At 41.5% G+C, this 26,516-nt stretch overlaps 1 long non-coding RNA gene across 1 annotated transcript; it reads right to left on the bottom strand.

The window, feature by feature from the left end:
* Window positions 1-203: 203 nt before the first annotated feature.
* LOC134486614 (uncharacterized) lies at window positions 204-26,111 on the bottom strand. Its single transcript, XR_010065877.1, has 3 exons — window positions 24,896-26,111; window positions 18,127-18,198; window positions 204-18,002 (listed from the first exon to the last, which is right to left on the bottom strand). It is a non-coding gene; the product is annotated as an uncharacterized LOC134486614 (long non-coding RNA).
* Window positions 26,112-26,516: the final 405 nt, after the last annotated feature.

Raw genomic sequence — 26,516 nt, 5'->3', positions numbered from 1 at the left:
AAATGCTACTTCTGGAGTTTCCTAGGAAACATGGAGACTACTGCCTCTGTGTATCATCTATGTGGAGTGGCCAGTGACAGAAGAATGGGCACACAGTTTATCTTAGCCAGAGCTCCCAGGATGATCGACTTATGACCAATCTGCAAAATGCATTTAGAGAACTAATTACTTAGGCATTTTCAAATGAGAATCATTGTCCTTATGAGCAATAGTTTACTTTATTCAGGGAGAATTAACATGTATGTGATGTAAAGAAAACAAAAACAATAACAACAACAACAACAACAACAAAAAAAACCCAACACCTTAGCATATTAATGCTCATGGTGAGGCAAAAGGAAGAATTCCATTTGTCCAGTGTTTAGATGAGGATCTGAGGATTTAGAAAGGAGACAAACAGTATATACAATATATATATTTATTTAATACAGTGAATTAGCCTTCCTGGAGGGCTGGTTGTAAAGAAACGACAATGAAGGCTGAATAGATGACTCAGAAATTAAAAGCATTTTCGGCCCTTGCAGGAGACTCAGTTCAGATCCCAGTACTCATGTCAGGTGCTCAGAAAAGCCTGTAACTTCAGTGCCATGTGATCTGATGCCTCGTTCTGGCCTCTGCAGGCACCCATACACTTGTGCATATGCACACAGAGACGGTTATATATTTCAAAATAGTAATAAATGAAATAAAAACTTTATTTTTTTGGTTTTTGAGACAGGGTTTTTCTGCTACAGCCTTGTCTATCCTGGAATATGCTCTGTAGACCAGGTTGGCCTTGAACTCACAGAGATCCACCTGCCTCTGCCATGTGATTAAAGGCATGTGTCACCACCACCTTTAAAAAGTGCAATAATTTTGCATCATTCATTATCTGTCAGACAGCAAATAGAACAGCAAATAGCTCTAATCCTTGGAAGGAACAATACTATTATTATTTCCACTTTTTTTGTTGTTTAAAAAGAAAAGCTAAGGTACTATGAGTCTATCTGTAAGAACAGAACTGTACAGAACCCTTAGGCCATTGATATCTGGACCCAGGATTCTAAAAATATCAGATATTTTGGCTACCTAACAGATATTTTTAATTTTCTCATTAAGTATTGAAGCCCTTTGCAGTGCCAGAAATTAGATGTGTGTGATACACTGAAAATTTTTGAAAGACAACTTCCAGATAGTACCAGATAGAGATGAAAGGCAACGATACCTAAAACCGGTGGATGCTTTCTGACATGTCTTTTCTGACAGGCTCCTTTCTCCGACCCACACACAGCTTCATGAATTAGAAACTACCCTCACCTTACAGGAAAGAACAAGGCTCATAGAGGTAACTTACTGTTGAGAATCTACAAATCCAGTGGTGGAGCTGTGACTTGAACCCACCAAGCTGCAACTTTTGCCTTTGATGTCTTGTGCTATGACAACCAACTAGATTCTGTCATCTTCTAGCTGAGTCCAATCACACCCTCTTAAAATCCAGTTAATTTGTGTGTATATGCATGCACATGCATGTGCATGCATGTTAGTTTGTGTGTATGTGTGTACATGTGCATGCATGTTAATTTGTGTGTATAAAATGTGCAGTGCATGCATGTGAGCATGAGTATAGAGGACAGAGGTTAGCCTCAGGTGTTATTCCTCAGATGCCAGCCACCTTTTCAGGGTCAGGGGTAGAGTATTTCACTGGGCTGGAGTCCGTCAATTTAAGTAGGCTAGTTGGACAGAAAGCCCCAGGGATCTGTCTGTCTCTACCTCTGCAGGCACTGACATTACAAGTGTATGCCATGCTTTTTCATGTGGTATATGGGGATCTGGATTCAGGTCCTCCTGTATATTAAACAAGAACTCTACTGACTGAGCCATTTCTCTAGCTCCTAATATGCCAGGTATTAGTAACCAAACAATATTATTTCCTGCATTCACACACACAGTGAGAGAGAGACAGAGAGAGACAGAGAGACAGAGAGAGACAGAGAGACAGAGAAAGACAGAGAGAGAGGCAGAGAGAGAGACAGACAAAGACAAAGAGAGACAGAGAGAGAGAGAGAGAGAGAGAGAGAGGGGGAGAGAGAGAGAGAGAGAGAGAGAGAGAGAGAGAGAGAGAGAGAGAGAGAGAGAGATTTACTGCTAGCCCAGCCTAGGCTCTGACTTGACTCGTGTTCTTCCTATCTCTGCCTATGACAACTGAGACTCACAGCTGTGGATCATCACACCTTGCTTAGTAATTCGATGTTCTGTTTTCTAAGTCCTATTAAAGCTTCCCATGATGGTGTTTCATATTAAAATTCAATTGCAAAAGGAAAAGAATTGGAGTAAGATGTGTGCTGCTGAGGACAGTGACAGTGCTGTGTTTTTCATCCATCCTACATATTTCCCAAGAGGTCTGAGCTGCATGTGAGATGCAGGCGGGCATTCATTCCGACTGCATTCTCTGGCAACACGCATGTCAGGCTTTGTGAAGTAGAGGGAAGGTGGAGCAACATTGGGGATGGGGGTTGTCAGAAGTACTTTGCAAGCCAGTAAAGTGATCTCCCAGCAGCTGCTTATGGAAGGTATGCGCTACACCAAAGGGTATAATATTTATAAGACAATATATTTCTTTGAGAGCAACGCTAGTTGCAAATTTTAACAAATGTCACCTAACAGGTACTGAAACCGTGCACAATCAGGTCCTTTCCAGCATTGGCTTGGGTGCTCCCTGGTCTCCCAAGGTCCTTTATGTGTACTGTGTTTGTTAGTTGATAATGTCCCATGCACTCATTGTCTCCATTATCACAACATGGCTGCTGTTACTCCAAATGACGTCAAGGTAGAAAGTAGGCAAGAGAATGCTGGTGGAAACTATCTTTCTTATGACGGCACTCTCTCTTTAATCAATGAAGGAAACAATTTTATCCAAAGTTTCCTAGAAGACTTCACATCACCTTGGTTATAATTGTGTCACTCCATGACGTAGACCTTCCTTCAAAGAAGGAGGGGAAGGAGGAGTTCCCAGCTTCTAGGCTTCACTGGGAGAGCTCAGGAGGAAGACACAATGGCTGACTTAGCTAAACCACTAGTTTCTGCTACAGAGTGCAGCAGCAATACGGCTGAAGTATCTTCAACCATATAACTAATGTAACTGTGTGAACAGGGACCAACTACTCATTGCCATGCACCCAGCTAGTTTTGTGGAGTTAATCATGTAGAATCAGGAAACAAATAGGAGACTGGGAAATACATGCCTATCACTCATGAGGTTTGAAACTGTAACCATGGAAATTAGTAGTTTGGAATCGGGGGGCTCGGGGGAGGCTTACATCCTCCCTCACACAGGAGTTAGAATAAGATGTGATTTAAAAAAAAATAGTAATGTGGGACTGGATAACATATTCTACTGCTCACTTCCAGGAGTTTTCTTTAAACTAGTCAGCAGTTGGACTGAATTAACTTTCAAAACTCCATCTTAGTTCTGATTTATAAGCTACGCAAATCTCACTGCAGTTGGTGACTCTCACAGAAAAATTAAACGGTGGGGCTTCTCAGTAGATATACGATCAAGAGTTTTAAGTCTGTGAGAGCAGGGCTCACTGCCTAGCACACAGCCATGTGTAATGGCCCAGTTCCAAGGCTGATGGAGGGCTTTTGTTTTGCTGCTGGAACCTGGATATGAGAGGGTGGGAGATTACTATGGAGAGGCGATTGGAGGTGGGATCAGCTCCTCAGAGGTACCACATCATAGCCAAGATGTCCACTGATGTCTTTTCTCAGATATTTTTGATGTCACTGTTGTAATGGTTAACACAGACTTGGTTAATTTGCAAAAGAGAAATTGTGAAGCCCCTTTTATAGTGAAACAGTGATTCATGATGACTGTTTTCCCTTCCATGATCACAAGTGTGTGACTGGGAAAACCCAGCCATCTTATGTGTCCCGGGGCTTACGATGAAGCTCCTGTATTTCATGAAAGCAGTTCTGTATTCATCGCCTCCCCCCCGCCCCCCAGCCAGTCATAGGCAAGGTGAGCATTTTATGAGAGGTTAGGTAAGGTTCTGAACACTGAGTGGGGCTCTCCCAGCTTGTCGCTTTTGTGTTTATCTGCTAAGATATGAATGTGCATGAGGAAAGGCTTTGATCTTAGAACTGCTTGCACCATGACTTCTTATCTGGAAACAAGCTTGAATCATGAGGAGCCTGTCTGAAGAAAAAATATTTATGAAAATAACTATGTTGTTTGGCCAAGTAGGCTGAAGGCTCTCATCATGGAACTGGCAATCTTAGAATATGCATTAGAAGGCTGAGGAGGTAAGTCACATGCAGGGAGTTAATTTCTTCAAGAGAGATTTTCATCTGTCTAGGATGCAATGGGGATCATTTGTTTAGTTTTTCTTTTTTCGGTTTTTAATTCGGAATATTTTCCCACTTTCTGATTTATTGTTTAATCCGTAAGGAACATCTTAGCTATCACAATAAAATCTCAATTTGGTTTTGTGTCTAACGACTTAATTTATTGAAATTTGTGAGTAAATTTAAGGAAGTTTGGGGAGGGGGAACATTACACCAAGTCTTCTGAGGTAACGATACTGTGGTATCTGGGCTCTTGGGCATCACCTGGGTGCTTCTGTGCTCTCCCATGACTTCCTCTCATATGAATGACCCAGGGGAAACCTCACTTTTACAGGCATGGTGCTGTAAAAGAGACTTCTTTGTGGGGGGTGGAAATACTGCTTCTCTGTAGCATTCAAACATGTAGCACTCAGCTGGGAAGTGAAGAGCAGCGGGAATGAATGGAGCAGTTGATTCCTGCCCAAACCCATTGGAGAAGAGGAAGTGGGTCCTTTCTGATCTTTGACACACAAAAGCACATTGCTTCCTGGTAGATATTCCACAGAAAAAGCAAAATCCAAACAAACAGCGCCATTTTGCTCTAGCCTACGTACAAAGCCAGTGAGATTCCAAGTATGCGAGCTGTGGGAGGAAACAAAGACTTACTTACTGCCCCAGTCAGTGGCCACTGTCCACAATACGAGCTCTGAACCCATAAGGACTGATCCACATCCATGGCTGCATCTTCCTTGCCTCTGGAATTTGGACTTCGGTCTGTGTCTGCTGTTGCTGCTCTTGCTGTGTTGCTCAGGGTGCAGAGTGTTGAACATAGGGCTGTACTTGCCATCCCCTTCCTCAGTCTGAGATTTTCTTGGTGTTTGTCTGTTTGTGGTGTGTCTTAGAAGTTTCATAGCTGTGAAGAGACACCATGACCAAGGCAACTCTTCTAAAGGAAAACATTTAATTGGGGCTAGTTTGCGTGTTCTGAAGGTCAGTCCATTATCATCATGGTGAGAAACATGGCAGCATCCAGGCAGGCATGGTGTTAGAGGAGCTGAGAATTCTATATCTTGTTCCAAAGGCAAACAGGAGAAAACTATCTTCCAGGTAGCTAGGAAGAAGGTCTCAAAACCTACCCCGAACAGTGGCACACTTTCTCCAAGGCCACACCTACTCCAACAGGGCCACCCCTCCTAATAGTGCCTCTCCCTGAGCTAAGCACTCTAGGATCTGGTTGACACCATTCCACTGCTGCTGCTGTTCTTGGTGATCATCCCATAATACTGGCATCTCAAATTTGCTGGTGTCTGCTACTGAATCTGGGCTTCACCAATAGCTTCTCATAGGCTTCCTTCATGGTTGCAAGCCTCAACTTTCTTGCATGGTCCCTTCAGTCCTGGGTCATTAACTATAACTAAGGCTGCACCTTCACCAATGGCTTTCAATGACCTCTCACAGTGCCCAGCCTCAGCTGCTCTCCATGACCCCTTCATGCTCTCAAAACCAGTACCATCTGGGTGATTTCTTACATATTACCAAGTCCAGCTGAAGCATGAGGTACAACCTTGGCTGTCTCTGAAACATAGCTTCTTTATGCTCTCAAAAAACACTTCCCAGAAGATTTCCCCTCAATGATGCTGATCTCCTCTTAATCACCACCATTTCTTAGTTGGAGCTAAGAAGTTGTCACAGTATCAATTGTTCCAGTAGTCCCTTCTATTCTAGACTCTAAAGCCAGGGCTACATGATTGAAGCTGCTGAGTTCTGCTGCTTTCTGGGACTGGAACATGGCCCCCTTGTTCTATTAGATTGTCACCAGTTTTCTATTTTCCAACTCCTTCACATGTAAGTTTGGCTGTCCTGAAACTTGCTCTGTAGACTAACCTTGAGCTCAATTAATGCAATTAATATATAAATAAATGCAATTAATATAAATCTCTTTACCTTAGCTTCAGGTTGACTCTTTAGACAAGGGCAAAAAGCAGCCACATTTTTCACCAAACTACCATAAAAACAATCTCTAGGCCACATACTGAATTCTTCTCCACTGAAACCTCTTGGCCCAGGTCTGCACAATTCAAATAACCCTCAGCACCAACGTCTTCCACATTCCTACTAGCATGGCCCATCAAGTCATCTACTGTATTCCCAAATCCAAAGTCCCACAATCTGCATCTTCCTAACAAAAACATGGTTAGGCCTATCATAGCACTACTCTAGTCCCTGGTACCAACTTCTGTCTTAATTGGGATTTTTAACGCTGTGAAGAGACACCCATGATTAAGGCAACTCTTTCAGAACAAATTTAATTGGGGTTGGCTTACAGGTTCAGAGGTTCAGTTGGTTAACATCATGGCAGTCTCCAGGCGGGCATGGTGTTGGAGGAGCTGAGAGTTCTACCTCCTGTTCTGAAGGCAAACAGGAGAAGACTATCTTCCAAGCAGTTAGGAGGAACATCTCAAAGCCCACCCCCCTCAGTGACACACTTCCTCCAATAAAGCCACACCTACTCCAACAAGGCTTCCCCTCCTAATAGTGCCGCTCCCTGGGCCAAGCATATTTAAATTACCAAATGTTGTGCATGCAAACATGTGTGAGTGTATATGTACTGGGCTGCCTATGCTATGTGAGTATTTAGTGGCCTGAAGTTTCATTGCTTTCTACTTTATTCACTAAGGCAGGGTCTCTATTGAACCTGGGGCTCATGATATGGCCAGTCTTGCTACCTAGCTTGCTCCAAGGGTCCTCTTCTGAGAGCTGAACTTCTAAGCAGGGTTCCACACCCACCCAGCATTTATGTGGGTGCTAACAATACACACATTTCAGTCCTCATGCCTGCTCAGCAAGTGCTTTATGCACTGAGTCATTTACTCAGCCTCCTCACCTGTCTGATGTTTATCTTCATTGCTCTTATTTTATGTGTGTACATGTGTGGGTGAATGGGTGGGTGCGCGTTCCTGTGGAGGCTAGACATCAACATCAATTTTCTTCTTCAGTCACTTCTCCACTTTATTTTATAAGAGTCTCTCATTGAATCTGGAGCTCACCAATTGGCTAGACTGGCCTGCCAGCAAGCCCCAGGCATCTGTCTGTCTCCACATTCTCAGAGTTGGGATTCTAAACCCAGCCCCAAACTACCCAACCCCAGCGATTTAGATAGCATTTGAAAGATAGAAACTTGGGTTCTCATACTTGGATGGCAAGCATTTTACCAACTGTACCACATCCTAAGTTCCTTAATTCTCTTCTACAAAGAAATACAGTGTTCTTCATTTAGACAACGTAACTTTCTGTCAAAATATCTAAGGCTTGGTTTTGTCTATCTTCTGGTTGAGGTGCGAGTGAGATTGGTGTTGGCTAACCAGATGCTCCTACAGCCTAGTTTGGAGCCATGTAGCTTCAGACACAGGTGCTCTGTCTTCCCATCACACCAACCTTTTGACCAAGGCCCTTTGAGTTAGGTTACATGCTAACATCTTCACTTCTTCCTTAGGCAGGGACCTTGATCACTGGCCTTTGTGTCTCTCTTACCCTAAGGACCTTAACAAGCATTCTCTCCCAAAGAAACATCGTGTGTTCATTGACCATGTAAACCCCTATAGGAGATAGTTTAGGGCACTGTTGAAGGGGGAAGGGGTTGGCTTTGCTAAAGCCATACGAAGGAGAAAAAACTTGATCCTACTGGCCACGGTGAACTGCCAGGAGGAAGACTGTTTAGAAAACTGGATGTAGAGAAGACAGGATAAAAACCAGGATGTGGGGGATGGAAATAGATGTGTAGCTCTGTCTTTGGAATTGAGCTCATGGAGGTTGTATATGAACATCGAGGAATCAAAAGCAATAGGATGTCAAACTTCATGGACTTCCCTGTCTACTATGGCAGTCAGTAGCCAGATGCTATTAAACTTATTAGTTAAAATGAGATGAAATAAAAAACCTAGTCGGTGAGATTTCCTAAGTGCCACATATCAAGTACTTAGTTGCCACTGGGGACTAGGGACAGTGCGGAGCGGCACAGAGCATTTCCGCGTTCTCAGAATAGATCTGGGACAGCATTGCTCCTCTGTTTGTTTTTGATTCTAGAAGCATTAACTGACCAACGTCTTTGTTCTTGGCACTGCACCGAGGAGGGTTTCAAAGCATAAGCACTGCAGCAGGACTGTTCAGGCACTCACTGCATGACCACGGGCAAGCCATGTATGCACTCTAGAGTTTACTTTTATCAGCTCTTAAATCAAGAGAAATTTGTGCAATCCAGGGAGTTGTGAAAGAGTAAGTGGATGTGTTTGTCTAATGTGCCTCTTTACACATATGCATGTATATGAATATATTCATGTGGGTATATTGTATGCATTCTTGTGTGTATGCACACAGATATTCATATGAACCTCCGCACAGTTTCTAAATGGATTCACTGAGGGCAGAATGTGAAGTTTTATCATTTGTTGGGGTTTATTACAGAGTAATATTGAAAACCACTATGACTCCTACTGCCCTGTTTATCATCCAGGGAGAAATGCATAAACCCAATCATTAAGCAAATTGACAATTGCATACTAAGCCAGGCATGGGGAACATGATTGGAATTCTAGTGTTCAAGTGTTCAGAAGACCAAGACAGAAGGATAGCCATGCATTTGAGGCAATCTTACATTACGTAAGTTTTAGGGTTTACCATTTGGTAAAACTATACTTTAAAAAATCTAACAACAATAAATTATGTCAATAAATGTGGAGGAAATGACTGGGCTGAATGAGAGAACACTACAGAGAACGCTGGAAGGAAGTAGCATTTGCAGTGAAACAAGAGGAGAAGAGATGCTAGCATTGCAGAGGAGGGAGGGATGGAAAGAATCAGAGGGAGAAGAAAAGTGTTTACTGCACAGGAATATGTTGCAGCCATAAGACAGTAACGGTGTGGGGTCGTTTGCTGGGGAGGCAGGCAATGCTAGAAAGCCTGCACCAGAGAAAGGTGTCTAAATGTCCCCCTTGGGCTATGTGAGGACCACGTTGGAAGATAAGCAGCAGTGAACTGGAAGAATTACACTCTAGGAGAAGAAAGAATTCAGACTCAGTCAGGAACATGGAAATAGAAGGAAATGAGCAGCTTCTGGGTGTGTTGGAGATAGAGAGCCAACTTGACTTGTGGAAGAGTTGGGGAGGGGGATTTGGGTGAAGAGTGACTAAATGAACTGGGCCAGTAGGATTTTCATCTCCTGAGGAGAATGTGCAGAAGCTTTTTTTTTTTTTTTAACTTCATGCGACCCCACGTGTGGATCATTGATTTTACTTCCTGTGCTGCGGAAGTCCTGTTAAGAAACTGTGAGTTGAAGTCTATCCCTATTTTATCTTATGGCAGGTTGAGGGTTTCAGGTCGTACACTGAGATATTTGATTGACTAGGAGTTGAGAGATAAGGCTGCAGTGTAATTTTTCTGCATATTGAAATCCAGTTTTCCCAGCATTGTTTGATGAATATGATTTCTTTTCTTCAACATGTATTCTGGCTTCTTTGTCAAGAATCAAGTAGTTGCATTTGTGTGGGCTTCTATTCTAGTTCCCTGATCGATGTGCTCATTTTTGTCTTTTTGTTTGTCTGTTTGGTGTGTGTGTGTGTGTGTGTGTGTGTGTGTGTGTGTGTGTGTGTGTGTGTGAAAAGAGAGAGAGAGAGAGAGAGAGAGAGAGAAAGAGAGAGAGAGAGAGAGAGAGAGAGAGAGAGAGAGAGAGAGATGTTCTTTTTAATATTGTATTTTTCTTCCCACAGTGTTCTTTATGTTTGAGATTGCTTTGGCTTTCCTTCGTTTTTTGTGCTGTCACATAAACTTCAAGATTGCTTTTCTATGTTTGTGAAAAATGGCCCCAGAATCTTGACTGGGATTATGATGAATCTTCAGATTGTTTTTAGTAGGATGGCCACTTCCACAATACTTATTCTTCTAATCAATGAGCCACCTTCTAGTGTCTTCTTCAGTTTCTTTCTTTAGCGCCCTAATGTTTTCATTTCATTTCCTGGGTTACATTTAGTCCCCTGAGTTATTTTTGTTTGCTTTATGGATGGTGTGGCTACTATAAATGAGATTGTTTCCCTGATATGTTTTCCAGTGTGCTTGTCACTGGTACGTAGAGAATAATCTGTGTGTGTTAATTTTGAAAAAAGAAGCAGGAGCTGTTGAGGAAGAGTTTGAACAAAAGTACTCAGCATGGTGAACAATGCTGCTCCCAGAGTACATGGATTATTAATGCAAACCTTAGTGGCAGGCACAGGATACCTCCCTATGAGTCAGAAGCACCCCAGACAATACAGGATCTTGGCATTGTTCCTGACTGCAGTTGACACTAGATGGTAAGAGCCTATTGCTAAAGATGCCACTCATCTTGGATATAGGACACAAAGAAATCTATTTCAAGTTAGCCAGAAAATATGCATCCTACTTACTAGTGTATATCATTCCACAGAGTGCAGGGCAGGCTACTAGGGGAGAAAAGTCAACAGCGTCTTACACAGCTCTGGACCATTCATATTACATACAGTATCAACCTGCTGGCAAAATGTGTCTGCTGGTGTAAGAGTGGCTGATGGGTAAAGGGTTAACTATCTGCTTTTTCTTGGTTATGATGCATGTTCTGTAGGAGGGATTTCATACCCTGTACTATAAACATGCTCAAAGCCCATGAACGGGAAGATCATAGACCCTGGAGGGAACATACTATTGTTTTGTTAAATGATTATGCTGTGAAACGGCCTTCGAAATATCTGTGTTAATATATGAAGACTTGAGCTGCTCTCAATTTTGATCATAGAAACTTGTGTTTGCAGTGAATATTGGTTAATACAGAGACTCATAACTAGTCAAATTGCCAATTATAAATAACTCTGAGCACTCAGTTACCAATACTTACGACATCTATATCAATCATAAATCATCCAAAGCCCTAGGATCTTCGTAGAAGGAGGAGGAGGAGGAAGAGGAGGAGGAAAATAGAGAGAGCTATGAAATTCATGGACCATGCATGAATCAAGTCAAAGTAACTTTCACTGCCTGCATAAGATGTGAATATAATCAAGCCAGTTCAAGTTCCAGCATGGTTGGGGGAGGAGATCCTGAGGCCCCACCCATAACAGAAGAGCTATTGGCAGTCTATAGTTACTGTAGGAAGGAGAGTCACTCTTCTTTGTATATATGGCTCCTGGCTGGTTGTTTGTGCCCCAGTGAATAGATACACATTCATACGGGCATTGACTAGATTTAGGGGTTTATTAATTAAAGAGAAATGTTTTAAAAAGTACATGAAGTTGGAAAAGAAATGGGATGGAAAGGACATGGGGGAGTTGAAGGGAGATGGTGGGGGATGGATATGGTTCATGTACATTGTATGAATATAGAACCCAGCATTTTCACCCCTAGTTATATATCCAGTGGAAATGAAAACCTTTACTTGCATAGAAATTTATACAAGAATGTTTGTAACAGCGGTTACTAATCATAGCTCGGAGGCAAAAAGACCAATGCTTGTGTCCATCAACAGGTGAACAGATAAGCATATTTTGTTATGTTCACAAAGTGAAATATTATATAACCATAAAGAGGGATGGAGTACTTATGGATGAACATTGAAAACACTCTAGTGAAAAACAGACATAAGTTACATAATGCATGAATTTTTAAGTAAATCATCTAAGATAGAAATACCATTGAGATTAAAAGACTGTGTTTGCAAAGGGACGAGGAAGAGGGTGTGTGGAATTTCTCTGAGGCCATAAAAAATTCAAACCAAAGAAACTACAGAATGTGAGGGTTATACAATGTGATGAGTGAGATAAAAGCCATGAAATTTTCCACTTTAATAAGTTTAGCATTGTATGAATTTCACCTAAGTTAAAACATAGTAAAGACAACAGTATTGAGTGTGTACTCCTGGTAAGAACTGCATAATAAAACAATGTATATATACACCCACTATTGGGTTTATAGGATGCTGAAATGTCATACATTTGAAAACAGGAGCATAAAGGACATGAACCAAAATGATACCCAGCACTCAGGTTAAGTAAAGAGACCAGACAGCAACTGAAATCTTCAGAAAGAAATGGAGCAAATCAGACTTGGTGAAAGGGAAGATTAATGTAATACTTTGCAAATACGAATTTATGTGAATCTAGATTCTATACGATATGTACACTATGTAAAGTAATTACTAGAATTCATGTGAGGTTTGTAACATGTAAATGGCAATATATAAAGGATTAAGATTACAAAATATGGAGAGAGTGTTTATATACTAGGTTTAAATCTTTTCATACAAAATACATTGTATGAAATTCACAAGGAATTAATAAAAGTATTTTAAAAGTCAAGTACCAGGTGATGTCCCCAAACATTCTAGGCCATTGGCATTGCTCTTGGTTTCCTATCAGAACTTGATATTAAGACGCTATTGATGAAGAAACCACACTGTTATGGAGGAGGACATGGAGGAATGAAGTTCGTACTGACCATGAAGCTTTCTCCCTGCTGCTGGGATCTCATAGTCCTGGAAGGGGCTATGCACTGTGGGCTGCTGGAACAATAGTCTTACTCAGCTGTGAACTACTCTAGTAACAGCAGTGCAACAAGCTATGTTCATGGGCACAGTAGTGGCACAAATATTATGGCATCAACCAACTGCCTTCTGATTGGATTTAAGAACTGCCCCACAGGAGGAACTACATGCCTGATATTATATATCTGGCCAGAACTCATGGTTGAGGAGCTCACAAGCTTCGTGGGTGATCTTATTACTATTATTTTTCTAAATGGGCTCTGTGGTGAACTGACATCTCTATATCCCTAGATTAGTACAGCTATTACATCCCATAGAAATTTCCTTAAGCAGTAGATATCAGTTAACATAGAAACCTCCAATCATAAAAGTATAGAGAACAAGAATCTGGGGAGTGTTTTGTCATAAGTGGGACACCGTATCACACCCACTCCTCCAAAGATCGGGATCATTTTGGAAGTGGGAGCAGAAGGCTTGTAATGGCAAGAGGTGGAGGAGGACTAGAGGGAAGCAGTGTCTTCTGGATATGACAAGGCCAGTGCACTCACAAAATCTCAGCAGCTGTGGCTGTCTGCACAAGACCAGCACAAGATCAAGTCAGTCAACATTTCAGCGTGGAGAGAAAGAGTGCCATAATTTCTTACCCTCAATGAGCAGTTGTTGACAGTTGGTGGCTTCTGGGGAAGGAGGAATACACATTCTTTAAGGGTGTGGCCCCTAGTGTATTAACCATGCACGTGTGTGCCTATGAGTATATAGGCAGCATATACTGGACTCTCTAGTATTTTTTTAAAAAGAGAGACTTAAAATTGATAGCAAATGAAGAGTAAGAATAGTTTCAGGAAGAGTTAGAGGTAGAAGTGGGGGTAAATATGATCTTAAAATTATATTGTATTTATGTATGACATTCTCAAAGAAATAATAAAAACATATCTTTTAAATCAAAGACATGAAAACATTATACTATAAAATATCTAGTTCTCATAAAGGAAGGCAGCAAAAGAAAGATAAAAATCTATGAACAACATTTGAAGAATGAAAAGTCAAAAGCAAAGAGGCAGAAGTAAATTGAACCTTAATTACGAATAATTACCCGATCTAGTCAAAAGGCAGGAATTATCAGACTGTATTAAAACCTGAAACAAAACCTAACTATATGCTGCATAAAGAAAACACACTTTAGATATAAAGATTCTCCTAGGTTGAAAGCAATAAGAAGGGAGAAGATGAACCATGCAAACAGCAACTCTGAGAGGCTGCATTAATATCAGACAAAGGAACTTTGAAATAGGAGCTAGAAAAGGGCGAGACCACCCAGGAAGAAGACAGGGGCATCGAGGAGCAGAAAGTGTAGGGTGAGACTCTGGAAATTCTCAAATTAAGAAGTAAGATGAAGAGGAAAGGTTTTTGAAAAAGAAAACCCATATTACAGCATTTTTCTAGGCCACAGTAGAAAATGCACACTTTAGAACCCTTCAGACCAGATGCAAGACTGCAGGCAGTAAGCCACGTGCTCCTCACTGACCCGGCTGTGTTTGACAAATGACGAAATGATAGACAGTAACAGGAACTTCCCAAGCCAGAGGAATAATAGAGCAGAACTGAACCTAAACCCTTCTTTCTTTCTCTGCCACTTTCTGTCTTGTCTTCTCTCCTTTCCCTCTGTTCCCTATTCCGACCTCTCCTCCTAGTTCCCTTAATGCTCCTGGGTCTTTTTATTAGTCAAGGTTCTCAAAGAGTAACAACTTTTAGAATGAAACTCCCTATATATAGAAAGGAGATTTATTAGAACAGCTTCTAGGTTGTGCTCAAGCTAGTCCAACAATGTTGCCTATGAATGAAAGGTCTAAGAGTCCAGTAGTTGTTCAGTCCATGAGGCTGAATGCTTCAGTTGTTCCTCAATGTGTGCTAGAATCCTGAAGAAGCAGGCTCTAATGCTAGTGAATGCACTTGTAAAAGCAAGCAGGCAAAAAGCAAAAACTTCCTTCCTCCATGTCTTTACGCAAGCTTCCAGCAGAAGATATGACCCAGATTAAAGGTGGGTCTTCCCACCACAAAAGATCTAGATTAAAGGTAAGTCATCCCACCTCAAAGATCAAGATTAGAAGTAGATCTTCCCACTTCAAAACCAGGTGTCTCCCATTTGAAAATTTTGGTTAATTCCAGTTGTAGTCAAGTTGACAAACAAGAATAGCCACCACAGTCTATATCACTGTTTTGGGGGACCTTGAGATTGTAGAGTTGCAATCTGCCTGGGATCTTGGTAGAACATTAAGATTCCAAATTAGTGGAAGAATTCAGTGTGCTCTTTAATTATCTATTCCTTTGTGGGTGGATGGCTAGATTTCCTGGATTTTAATTTCCATAATTTCAAAAGAGAAGTCACACTGTTAGAGAGATATAACTTCTAAGAAATGAATGAGAAATGCACCCTACTTGAAGGAGTTTACACAATGTATTGAAGACCAAAGCCATTCTATCAAGGACTTAAAGACCCGAGGAGACCCTAGGGGTCTTTTAAAAAGTAATGCCCCTTCAGTAAGAACTTGATCCATATGTAGAGAGAAGCAATTAGGGAGAGCCCAATGCCTCTAACACATTGTGAATTAGTTGCTAAAGAAGACCCATTGCAAAGCTAACAATGACTTCAGATGTTAGGACCCACTAATGTTTATGCAAAAGCAAATGTACAGGCATTCTCTTGCCATGGAAATGCCAGTGATTCCTGATGGCCTGGACATTTCAAGTGCTGCTGCTGATGCATGACATCAATGCCCTTGGGTGGCTTTTATTTGGAAAAGCCATTAACAAACAGATCCTTTCATTCTCAGAGGTCCATGAGAATTCAATAGAGATAAGCTGAGTTTATGGTTTAGATCCTTCATAATGGTTTCCATGCTTCCTCGCTGGCATTATCTGCAATAAGAATCTGAAACCAGGGCTAGTCTACCACAGTTGAGGCGAATTCCTTTATTTAAGGAGGAGGAAGAAGAGGAGGAGGGAATAAAAAGGCTCTTATATACAGAATTGTTTCTAGTAGTGGTAAAAAGTAATTGTTTAGAATAGTAAATCATTATCACAATAAATACAAACAGAGCCAGATCTTCTTGGAACATAAACAGTGATAAGAAAAAAAGATTAGGCAGCTTGGAAAGCCTGCCATGGATTAGCGCAGAATGTCTCATACAATTTACAAATGAAGAGTGAATGGAACATGGGACAGTGTAAGATTTATCGGTTCCTTTCCTTTCCATTGGGAAGGTTAGCTATACATTGTGACACACACACGCACACACACACACAGACACACACACATAGACACACACACATAGACACACACACACACACACTTCCATTTTCAATTCTTAGCAGTTGGGCACAGTAAGAATTCTGATGCTCAGTTGAAGGTGACTCTGAGGGTTGTTGGCTACTTTTCTTTTCTTTTTTTGTTAATGGAAGAAAGAGATTATAGATGCATATGCCCTGCTGTTCTGCTGATTTGATGCAGAGAACACTCAGTAGCTTGGCGTTCCTGAAAAGGACTGAGTCACTAGCAACAATGCTCTCTGTAGAGCATTAAGTGAACTAAATAGGACTATTGAAGTGCACTGGTTGAGTATATGCTCATGCATATGCATGTTTATGTGAGTACACATGTATGTATAGGTACCTGTACTTATGTGGAAGCCAGAGGTCAACCACAGGTATCAGTCTTCAGAAACCTAGATTTGAGACATGCCTCTTACTTGGACCAGTGGATCACCTAATACATTAGACTGGAGGGTCAGCAAGCCACAGGATCCAGCTGTCTCTCCCGCTTCAGCATTGGGATTCCAAGTGCAGGCTACCATCATTCCTGACATTTTTAGGGACGTCCTGGGAATTGAATTCAGGGCCTCATGCTTACACTGCAAGTACTTTGCTAACTAAACATCCCCGGGCCCCTTTATCCTCTGAGTTTGGTGTTTATGATATAGAAAGTAAGAAGCATCATGACTTTTCAGAAGCAATTACAAAGGCAGAGGGAGACTAGAGGGAAAGGGAAACCATGAACCCTCCCTGCTATAATCCATGGCATCTTTACTTGTTTAAAAAACATCTTTAGTTTTTAAGTAAACATACATGGTGCTATTAAGAAAGAGAAAATTGGGGCTAGAGAGATGGCTCTGTGGTTAAGAATACTTGGCTGCTCTTCCGGAGGAACCAGTTTCAACTCCCAGCCCCCAGTGACAACTCTCAACTGTCCATAGCTCCTGTCCCAGGGGATCTGGCACCTTCACACACACACACATTCAGGAAAATACCAATGCACACAGAATACAAATAATCTTTTTTAAAATTGAAAGAGAAAAATAAGCTTTGTTGATCACCAAAAGTGTTTACTTGTGTGTGCAACATATTACTATTACACAAAGTATAAATGTCCATTCTTACTTCTGAGGACTATGAACCAGCTTGAGCATTAATGTGAAGGGTAATAATGTTGAATATGGAAAACCACTTTTAAGACATGGCTTATTTTTACTAGAGCCCAATCTTTTTCTTGAGATTTTTCTTGTTTCATTGTAAAGTTTTATCCCTTAAAACTTCACATTTAGTAATGAGCCCTGTGTCGTCATAACCTGCTTGACTCCCTGCTAAAGCTTTACAGTGGTGGTGTTTCTCAATCACAACAGCATTACCTCGAACTGCTTAGATTGATGTGCCAATGAGCCCGAGTAACAATGAATTTTAAGTCCTCAATCCTAAAAAAAAATAATTGCTTGCATCTTTTCAACAAAAATATCTCAAAAATATTTTGAGAGATCACCACAAAGGCAGAAACAAATCAGCTTCCCCAGTGCTTTCCCCACCACTCTCTAGTTATTCTTCCCTTTAACCTTACAACAGAGGCACCACCAATGTAGCTACTTAAAGAAGGAAGCAGGGGTTTACATGTATGTGAGGGGACAGTTTACAGAAAGGGCTACAAAAGGAACCACTTGCTGCCCATGTCAAACTGGGATGAGCATTGCGTGTCTTCAGTGAATGGGCATTTCCTCTTCAGTGCTGATGATCAGATCAATGGTGCTTCTTAAACTGTGCAAGAATCCAAAGAAGCATTGACAGGAAACGACTTCCTTTTCTTCTCATTCAATCAAGTGGATTAGCCATCGGCTTCCTGTAAGGAGCAACATTAGTAAATAACACAATAGCATCAAATATTCCAGTTGTCATTCCTGATTTGGAAAGCATCCTTGGAATCTCAGAATTATCTCTTCTAAACTGAAAGGAACATAACTCACTGGTATTTATCGCCTCTCGGAACGTGAATTCCTTTGAGAGTCTGCAGAAGTAATTGCCGTAGCTTCTTGTCCCTGAAAAATAAATAAAAATAAAAACTTCCATTAACTATTCCCATTCATAAACCGACGTTTGCCTGTTCAGGAGAGCAGAAACAGACCCAAGACCACAAAGTTTGCATGCCCACATTCCTGTAACTCTGACCTTGGTTCCTTTTCGAATTCTTTATTGCTGCCTTTACAAGGACTGGTGAGTGTTCTACAACTACAACTACAACTGGTGAGTGTGAGGAAATCACACTCACGTTCTGCTGAGGTGCGGCTCTCTTCATCCAGTAACGATGTCTACTGAGTGTTGTCTATGCATTAGGCACAATTCCTGACCTATAGAGACATTTTTTTTCTTCTATATCATGGACCTCAAACCAAAGAATTGAAACAGAACTCTTCCCCATTGGTTTCACGGTTGGGAGAGTCTCACGGAACACTGTTTTGCTGGTGCCTTATGTGAGGTGGAGAGCTTTCAAGTGGTCCTAGATTAACCCAGAACACTCAATATTTCTCTGGCACTTTTATGACCAAGCCTATTTCCCTTCTTAGCACTAAAAGCTCAGGTATACACACAACATTTAAATCCATTTTCATCTTGACAGTTGTAATCTCCACATGACTTTCCTCAAGGCAGATATTTCTACTCCACACTGTTTTTTTTTTTTGTTTTTGTTTTTGTTTTTTGTTTTTTTTTTAATGTCAGGTCTATTGGGAGGGGAAGATGGACCAATGGGCGATATGATAACAATTCTTTTCGTAAATATGAGAACCTGAGACCAAATCCCTGGCACTCACATAAAAGGTGTGATGTAGGGTGTATGATTGGAACCCCAGGCCTGGGGGAGGGGCAAAAGAAAAGAGGATTCAAGGGTTTGCAAGCCACCAGCCTAGCTCTAGGTTTGATGAGAGACCTTGTCTTGAAGTATTACGATAGGGAGTGATGGCCTTCTCTGCCCTCTGCACATATATAATGTCCTATATACCAGCATTTACATGCACACATGCACGAACATGTGAACACACACACACACACACACACACACACACACACACACACACACACTGTAAAACTAAAAAACACCAGTACTGCTGCTTCATCAAGTGGTTCCACTCTGGAAATTATCATAGTTTTATACATTTTTCCAAGCAGGGATCACTTCTCCCTGGATTCTATTTTGATTGCTTACGTTAAAATCCCCATTCACTTAGCCTCTTCCTGATTCTTAAAGCTCATAGGGCTATGCCCATGTGGGTGTTAATGGTTGATCCTCCGTGCAGGTTTGTGGTTCATTATTGACTCTCCCCCACCTCTTGATGGCTCGGTTTAAATGAAGACAGGTTAAATAGAAAAAGAAAAGGAAAAGGAAAAAGAAAAAGAAAAAAATCATGCTTCAAAGGAGCCCAAATTATTGGACGTTTTAGTAACTGACTATTAATAGTAAGCCCCAAACATGCTGAAAACTTAGTCTACCTTCAATACGGATCCTATAGCTCAGAATATTCCTCTTACTTCTATTTTCTTCCACTGTAGAGCAAACATTGTAAGACTGCCTTTCAGAGTGACAGGAGTGTAATACGCAGACCAAACCAACAAGACTATGTAAATGAATATTCCAGAAGCCTAAGACATAGAGTGTCTTCCATTTCTCTGCTCAGCCCTAAATGCCTCCTGGTTGTAATTAAGTGCTTCAAAGTCTTCCACACACCCTTTTAGAAATGACTGCCCCCAATACAAAATGATGTCCAATCAGATGTAAATCATCCCACAGTAGGGAGAGAGAGAGAGGCTGGGGAAGCAGTCGTAAGCACTTGGACTAATCAGAAAGTCTGATCCCCTGATGAGGATTTTCGTTTTTCTCATTTGTCATTCTAGCCACTGAGGTCTCAAGTGGCCAATTTGCTCCCTATTGGTAATCAGCTAGTTATTTTTACTCTCATTCTTCCCTCTGGAACTGTCAGAAGACTAGGAGCAATTCATCGCCCATTTGGGCCAAACTTTTCTATGACGGGGAGTGAGGGAAGAAAGATATTCTTCTGCGAAAGATAAAATCAAGGAATATTTCATCATTTATATTTAGTTTTTAAACAATGATTTCCCCAATGAGGTAAGTAAAATAATGACACAACTGGGTAGATGTGGAAAAGAAAGGAAGGAAGGAAGGAAGGGAGAGAGAGAGAGAGAGAGAGAGAGAGAGAGAGAGAGAGCGCTCCAGGCTATGAACATTACAGGATGGAAATTATCTCCCGCTGTGAAGTTTGCTACTCTGAGATGACTTGTTCTTAGATTGTCTTTACAACTCCCCAAAGAGCATTGCCTTACACTCATTACTTACTTTGCAGGAAACTGCCTGTATGAAAATTATAAATGCAGAAAGGACATAATAAGGCTGGAGGAGACATTAGTAGTTATCCTAAACCACGCTGCCCTGCCACCTGGGAGGAAGGCAGTCTTTGACGGTTATTTGGTCTGAAACAGGACAGTTACTATGTTACGAACAGCCCTCCTTCATTTGCAACCCCACTCCTGCCAGAACTTCTCGCTTACAGCATCCCCCTTTAAAGAGCCTCTTGCGTTTCCTTTCCTCCTTCTCTCTGGCAATTGCTGTCTGTCTCTAACAAAATCATTTCCAAACATGTTTTTAGGTGTTTCATTTCTCCAAGTTCACCTTGGGAGCCATGCGAAGGTTGACTCTGCCACTCATTGCTGCTGGTTCTCTGATGTCAGTACATTGTCTAATGAGTGGGTGTCTGAGTGTTGATCTCTGCTCAGATTTCCCTCTGCTATTCTAAAAAACCAAATTTCAAACCCTCAGGGCCAACTGTTCCACACAGGCGGTGGTTCATATTCTCTGAGTCCAGGTTCAGCCCTGAGAGAGATGTTAGTATGACACAAATTGGCATTTTCTTGGCATTTCCTTTGCCCATAGCCGGCTCTTTTATTCCTTGGAAGGAGGCTGAGAGTTGAATAGCCCTTCTAGCTGTTTCCTGATCTGAATCTTGAAATGTTTATCTTCCTCCACCAGTATTGCTGTCTTGAACCCTTTCCTGTGTCTTTACAGTTTATAAATGCTGTCCTATGTAACTTTACTTTTAGGTGTGCCTATCTATAAGAAGAATGCAAAGAGACAGCGAAAGCACGTTTACATGCCCGTATCAAGTGTTCTACCTTTTCATCTGCTAATTCCCTCCATGCATGACTATTTGCACACTGGATGATATCACCCAACAGCTGTCTTGGACTAAAAACTGAAAATGCCTGTAGATTTCCAGGCTTTTGTCTTACCTACCCAACAATTTGTCTCCTTTCCAAAACACTAGATTAATGAAGGAATGCTTGGCTTCCCTTGGCTGAGAACTGAATCCTAGAGCTTTAAAGGAATCATTTCACAACTTACCTAATGTTTTATTTTAATTGTCTAATTTAGTTTGTAATTGTCAAATTTAATTCTAAATTTGCTTTCAAGAATCATTAACTGTGATGCCTTCTGGATATGAGCTTTACTATTTAGTAAAAGAGAAAAATAGATTTTTATAAAAGTCTGTTTTTCAATCTGTCTGCACTTTGGGGAGAGGACGTGTGTGTGTGTGTGTGTGTGTGTGTGTGTGTTTATGGTGTAATAAAAGGGTTGACACTTTACTTGCCCAGTGTTGCCAGGTTGACCTAAATGAGAATCTTTGTCTGGTAGGCTTGTAGATCCCTTAGGTACAATGAACCGAGTTTTCTGCGTCCCATTTTACACAAAAAAATTAGTTTAATTACTTATTATCCTTTAACGAGTATCATTATTATCCATTCTTACTAAATGACATAATATTCATGCATATATACAAATGCCTTCTCAGTGAAATATAGATTTCCGAGATTCTTTCCCTTCCTCCTGATCTACTCCCCCATCTCAGTCTCTGTCACCATGACAATACCCATCCTCCACTCCTTGTCTCTATTTTGGTCATTGTTTGATTTCTCTTTATACTCCACAATGTTTGTTTATGTGAGAGTGAAACTGTTACCACTGAACGCTTCTCCAGACTGCTACTGGATTACCTGGGGATATGCAGACATGATTTGCAGTGAAACACATTTACAAATGTTAACTGTTTAACCAACACCCAGACTGAGGAAAAGAATCCTGAAATTAGAGAGCACTTGACCTAATCATAATAAACAAAACAAGAGCTCACATTTTGCAGATTAAAAAAAATAGACTAATAAAAGGTTCAGAAAGAAAAATCCAAGCCAAGTGAAATTAAACAACAGAACTGGTCCTTTGTCTCAGATCAGTTGAAAAGAACTCAGGCCGATGATCTAAGACCCTATCAGATTTTGAGCCTGTCTATTCTCAGTTGCTAGGATAGCCTTCTTGTGAGATCGATCATTCTTTCCCAGGGGACCCAGGTCTCCCAAGCAGTCAGGATTGCACCCTCTACATCATGCTTCCTTCTAAGAAGCTATCATACTTTCTACAAAGCCATTTCTTTGGGTTTAAATGAAGTTAAAATAGAATGTCTCTTTAGAGACTTAAAGTCTTGCTTTCCCTTGGGGTTCTTGCCTGGAAAATGTCAGTGAAACTCAAAAATAACTAGGGAAAGGCTCCCTGGCTGAAGACCAACCTCTAGTACAATGGTTACATCATAAGCTACGTCATAGAAATTATTTTCCCGGTTTTTCTATAGAAGCTGACATACAGGTCTGTATTTGTCTTCCTCTCGTGCTAAGATCATGTGCGGATGTCAAACTTTCCTGTTCTGAATGAGTACAAGCTGTGATATTGCCATTCATGGACTTCCAGTAGCTGCAAAAGGAAAATTACGAACCAACTCCCCTCAGAGAGGAAGTGCCTATTCAAACAGCCGCTGTTGGCTGTGAGCACAGGCAGAGGTTAGCTCCTTCCTACCAGGAATGGCCCACTCTCCAGCACTGTTGCCTCTCCAATCACAGGCTGTTAAGATTGGCATGGCAGGAGGATGCTTGGCAAAAGCAGCATTTGGCATAGTCCCACTTATCCCATAAGCACTCGGGGAAAGAATTAGCTACGTGCATTTTCCCCAAGTTTTCCTCACTGCTGGAATGGATTGTAGCCAGGCAAGAGGTAGTACATACACTGCAGACAGGACAGGCCTTTGCTGGAGCAACTGATATGTTCCTCTCCCATTTTACATCTAAAATTGCAGAAAGAGTCACAGAATTATCATTTGATTCATATTTTTACTGCCTCCCTAGGACCTCACTTCCTAAGCTCTGGTGTCTGCTCTTTTGCCTGGGTCACATTTGGGATGGAATAACTGGAGATTCCCAGAAAGCCCTTCCCTGAATGCTGTTCCCTTCAGCTTTCCCACAGTCCTTGGTTTTGAGGTCAAGACAAGACACTCTTGATTGTGGCGATGGGGCTGTACTCCTGCCAAGAGCTCTGCCTCAATGAGACTTGAGAAATACTGGACAGATGACTTCTCCTCATCACTACTGACTCCAAAGTAAGCCATCCCTTCTATGGACGTACTGATGACTTTTCACCATGGCCCTTACAGGAATCTCTTTTCAAAAATCTAGTAAATGTCATGAGGATGATGCATTATTTTTCTAGTTATTGTGATAAAATATATGATAAACAACTTAGAATAGGACGGCTTTATTTTGACTCACAGTTTGAAGATGCAACAAACGCATCATGGTGTGGAAGGCATTGTGGCAGGAGCCTGAGGCATCCCCAGTCAGGAAGAAAAGAGCAATGAATGCCGCTCAGTCACTCTCCCTTTCTTTATGGTTGCTCTCCCCACACTCTTAACCTAATCTAGAAGCTTGCTAACAGGCATGCCCAGAAGTCGGTCACTTCTGATTCCAGATCCTGTCAAATTGGCACTATTAGCTGTCACAGATGGCATCTAAATCATTGCTATGACATTATTACTTTATTTCTTTCTACAATTCACCCTCCCATATGTAGTCTTATCTAAAGCCTGGCACTGGACCAAGTGGACAGCTTTTAAGAGGGTACACATAGTCCCTTCCCTATACAGCCCCATTTGCTAGGACACAGACATTATGCTGGCAGATATATCTAAGTATGGAAAGTGTAGAATCTTATCAAGAAGGGTTCCAAAGGACTGCGGCTGGGACCTTGACTAAGCAGCCTGAGTCAGATACTTTCCTGTGTACTTCTCCTAATGAGGAAAGTACACATTGGTAGGCACTGGAGCATGCTAAGGACTTATTATTATCTCTCCCTGGGTATCTCAGCTGTAGTAGCATGTCCTAAGGTGGCCACCTTCTAACGAAGCTCACATTACACCTTGGAGTAAATGTAAGGCCAAATTAAGACAAGAATATAGAGGAAGGGGAACAGGCAGACAGAAACAAGAATAAGAATAAAGAAAATAGAGGAGAATCGACAATAGAGACAAAGAAAAAGATACATAGGAACGTGTATGTGTGTGTGTGTGTGTGTGTGTGTGTGTGTGTGAGAGAGAGAGAGAGAGAGAGAGAGAGAGAGAGAGAGAGAGAGAATATGTGATCACGCTGAACTTTCAAATAATCCTGAGCGAGAACATGATTATGCTAACTTTCAAGTAATCCTATTGGCAGACATTCTTCCTTGTCTGGAAGAAAACATACATAAAGCCTGACTCAAGACACCTGGACATGAGTCACACGCCATGCTCCCATCACACACAAACTCACCTGGACATGAGTCACACGCCATGCTCCCATCACACACAAACTCACCTGGACATGAGTCACACGCCATGCTCCCACCACACACAAACTCTGGCTTTGGACATGTGGCCTCTGTGTCTTCCTTTGTACTCCAAAGACTGGAATAAGATAAGCAAGTTAGTGCCCAGCAGCAGTGCTTCCAGTGTGTAGAATGCTTAGACACATTCCTCCTCACTGCTCTTAATTACATAAATGAACATGTGTCCAGAGCATGGAAAGGAGTACTCTGCCTTGGACTTGCTGGAGTTGAAAGGCAAACAAGGCTGTAGAACTCTGTGGTACCCAGAAAGAGGGGATATACAGATTTTTCTCTACAATATTTCCTTTCCTATCATCTCCAGTGTGTGTCCCTAAGCTCTCCAAGCTCTCTCAAGTCAGTCATTTCCCATCTGTGCTGGTCTAACTTAAGATTGCTATCTAGTGACCATGTTCAAGCTTGCAGGAATCATAATGCATGTTCTTTGGCATGTGTCCATTAATGTCCTCACGAGGCTATCGGGAGATAGAACATCCTTGCTGAAAGAGTATACTTACATTTGGCAAGCAAAGTTCTCCTAGACCATGTTGCTCTGAGAACCCAAGGGAAAAAAGAATTGCAGCAAAGTAGATGAGGTCAGACTTAGGGGAGCCCATTGATGAAAACCATGCTTGCCAAATCAAAAGCAATACTCCGTCAAATTTGGGAATAATCAGTTCTTGGGTACTTAAAAGGGTGACAAACTTCCTATCTTCAATGCTGGATTATCTTATTCCACTGTTCATTATCAGGAAGGAATTCCTCTTGGGGAATGGAGAACAATGAACTTTTAGGAAATGTTCCACTTTAGATTTCAGGTGACACCCTTCCTTCCCACTGTCCAAAAGGCTTATTTGTAAAACTCTCCCTCTAGCTTCTGATGCCACTGAAAGTTGATTGAGCCACAGAGACTCCACATTCATCAGTGGGTGTATCCATTTATGGATTTGTAATAGGATATCATCAGGAATGCTGGAAACTTAGAAGGTGGGGCCAGCTTGGAGGAAGCAAGTCACTGGAGTGTGTTCTTGGTGGCTATGTCTTGTTGATGGATGCTTTGGGCACCCAGGAAGTGAACAGCTGTGCCCTCCTCATATGTTCTTCCATTGTGACCTTCCATCTCATCATAGCCCACAAACAATGGAGCCAGCTGAATGTAAACTGTAACATCTGAAACTATAAGCCCAAATACACAGATCTGTTGTCTGCTCTGCTCAATAAGCAACCATTATCAAGCACCATGTGGAAGAGAGGATGATCAAGAACGGAGAGAAGCAAGCATCCAGAAGCAGCAATAACCAGCATCGGGTTCTTTGGTCTCTTGGGGAGTGATAAGGTGACTCTTACTTGAGTCAGTGATGACTGCCCCACAGTTTTCCCTTACTTTATGGCCCCACATCAATCCAGGAAAGAAGGATGACTGAGGAAGGGCAGTGTGGTAGAAGGCAGAAGGCCAGCATGGTAAAAGGGCAGCTGGATGAGGGGAAAGGAAGCTTGCTGGAAGGAAGGACAAAATGGAGGAGGTCTGAAGAACAGAGCTGAGTTGGATCTGAGTATACAACCCAGATATACTTAGTAACTGTAATCTTAAACAGTCTGTTATCCTTGTTGAGA

This window comes from Rattus norvegicus, chromosome 4 (genome assembly GCF_036323735.1).
Source record: "Rattus norvegicus strain BN/NHsdMcwi chromosome 4, GRCr8, whole genome shotgun sequence".
Classification (NCBI taxonomy): Eukaryota; Metazoa; Chordata; class Mammalia; order Rodentia; family Muridae; genus Rattus; species Rattus norvegicus.
Note: the sequence above shows the minus strand (reverse complement) of the source record. Positions and strands in the feature narration are given on the sequence as shown.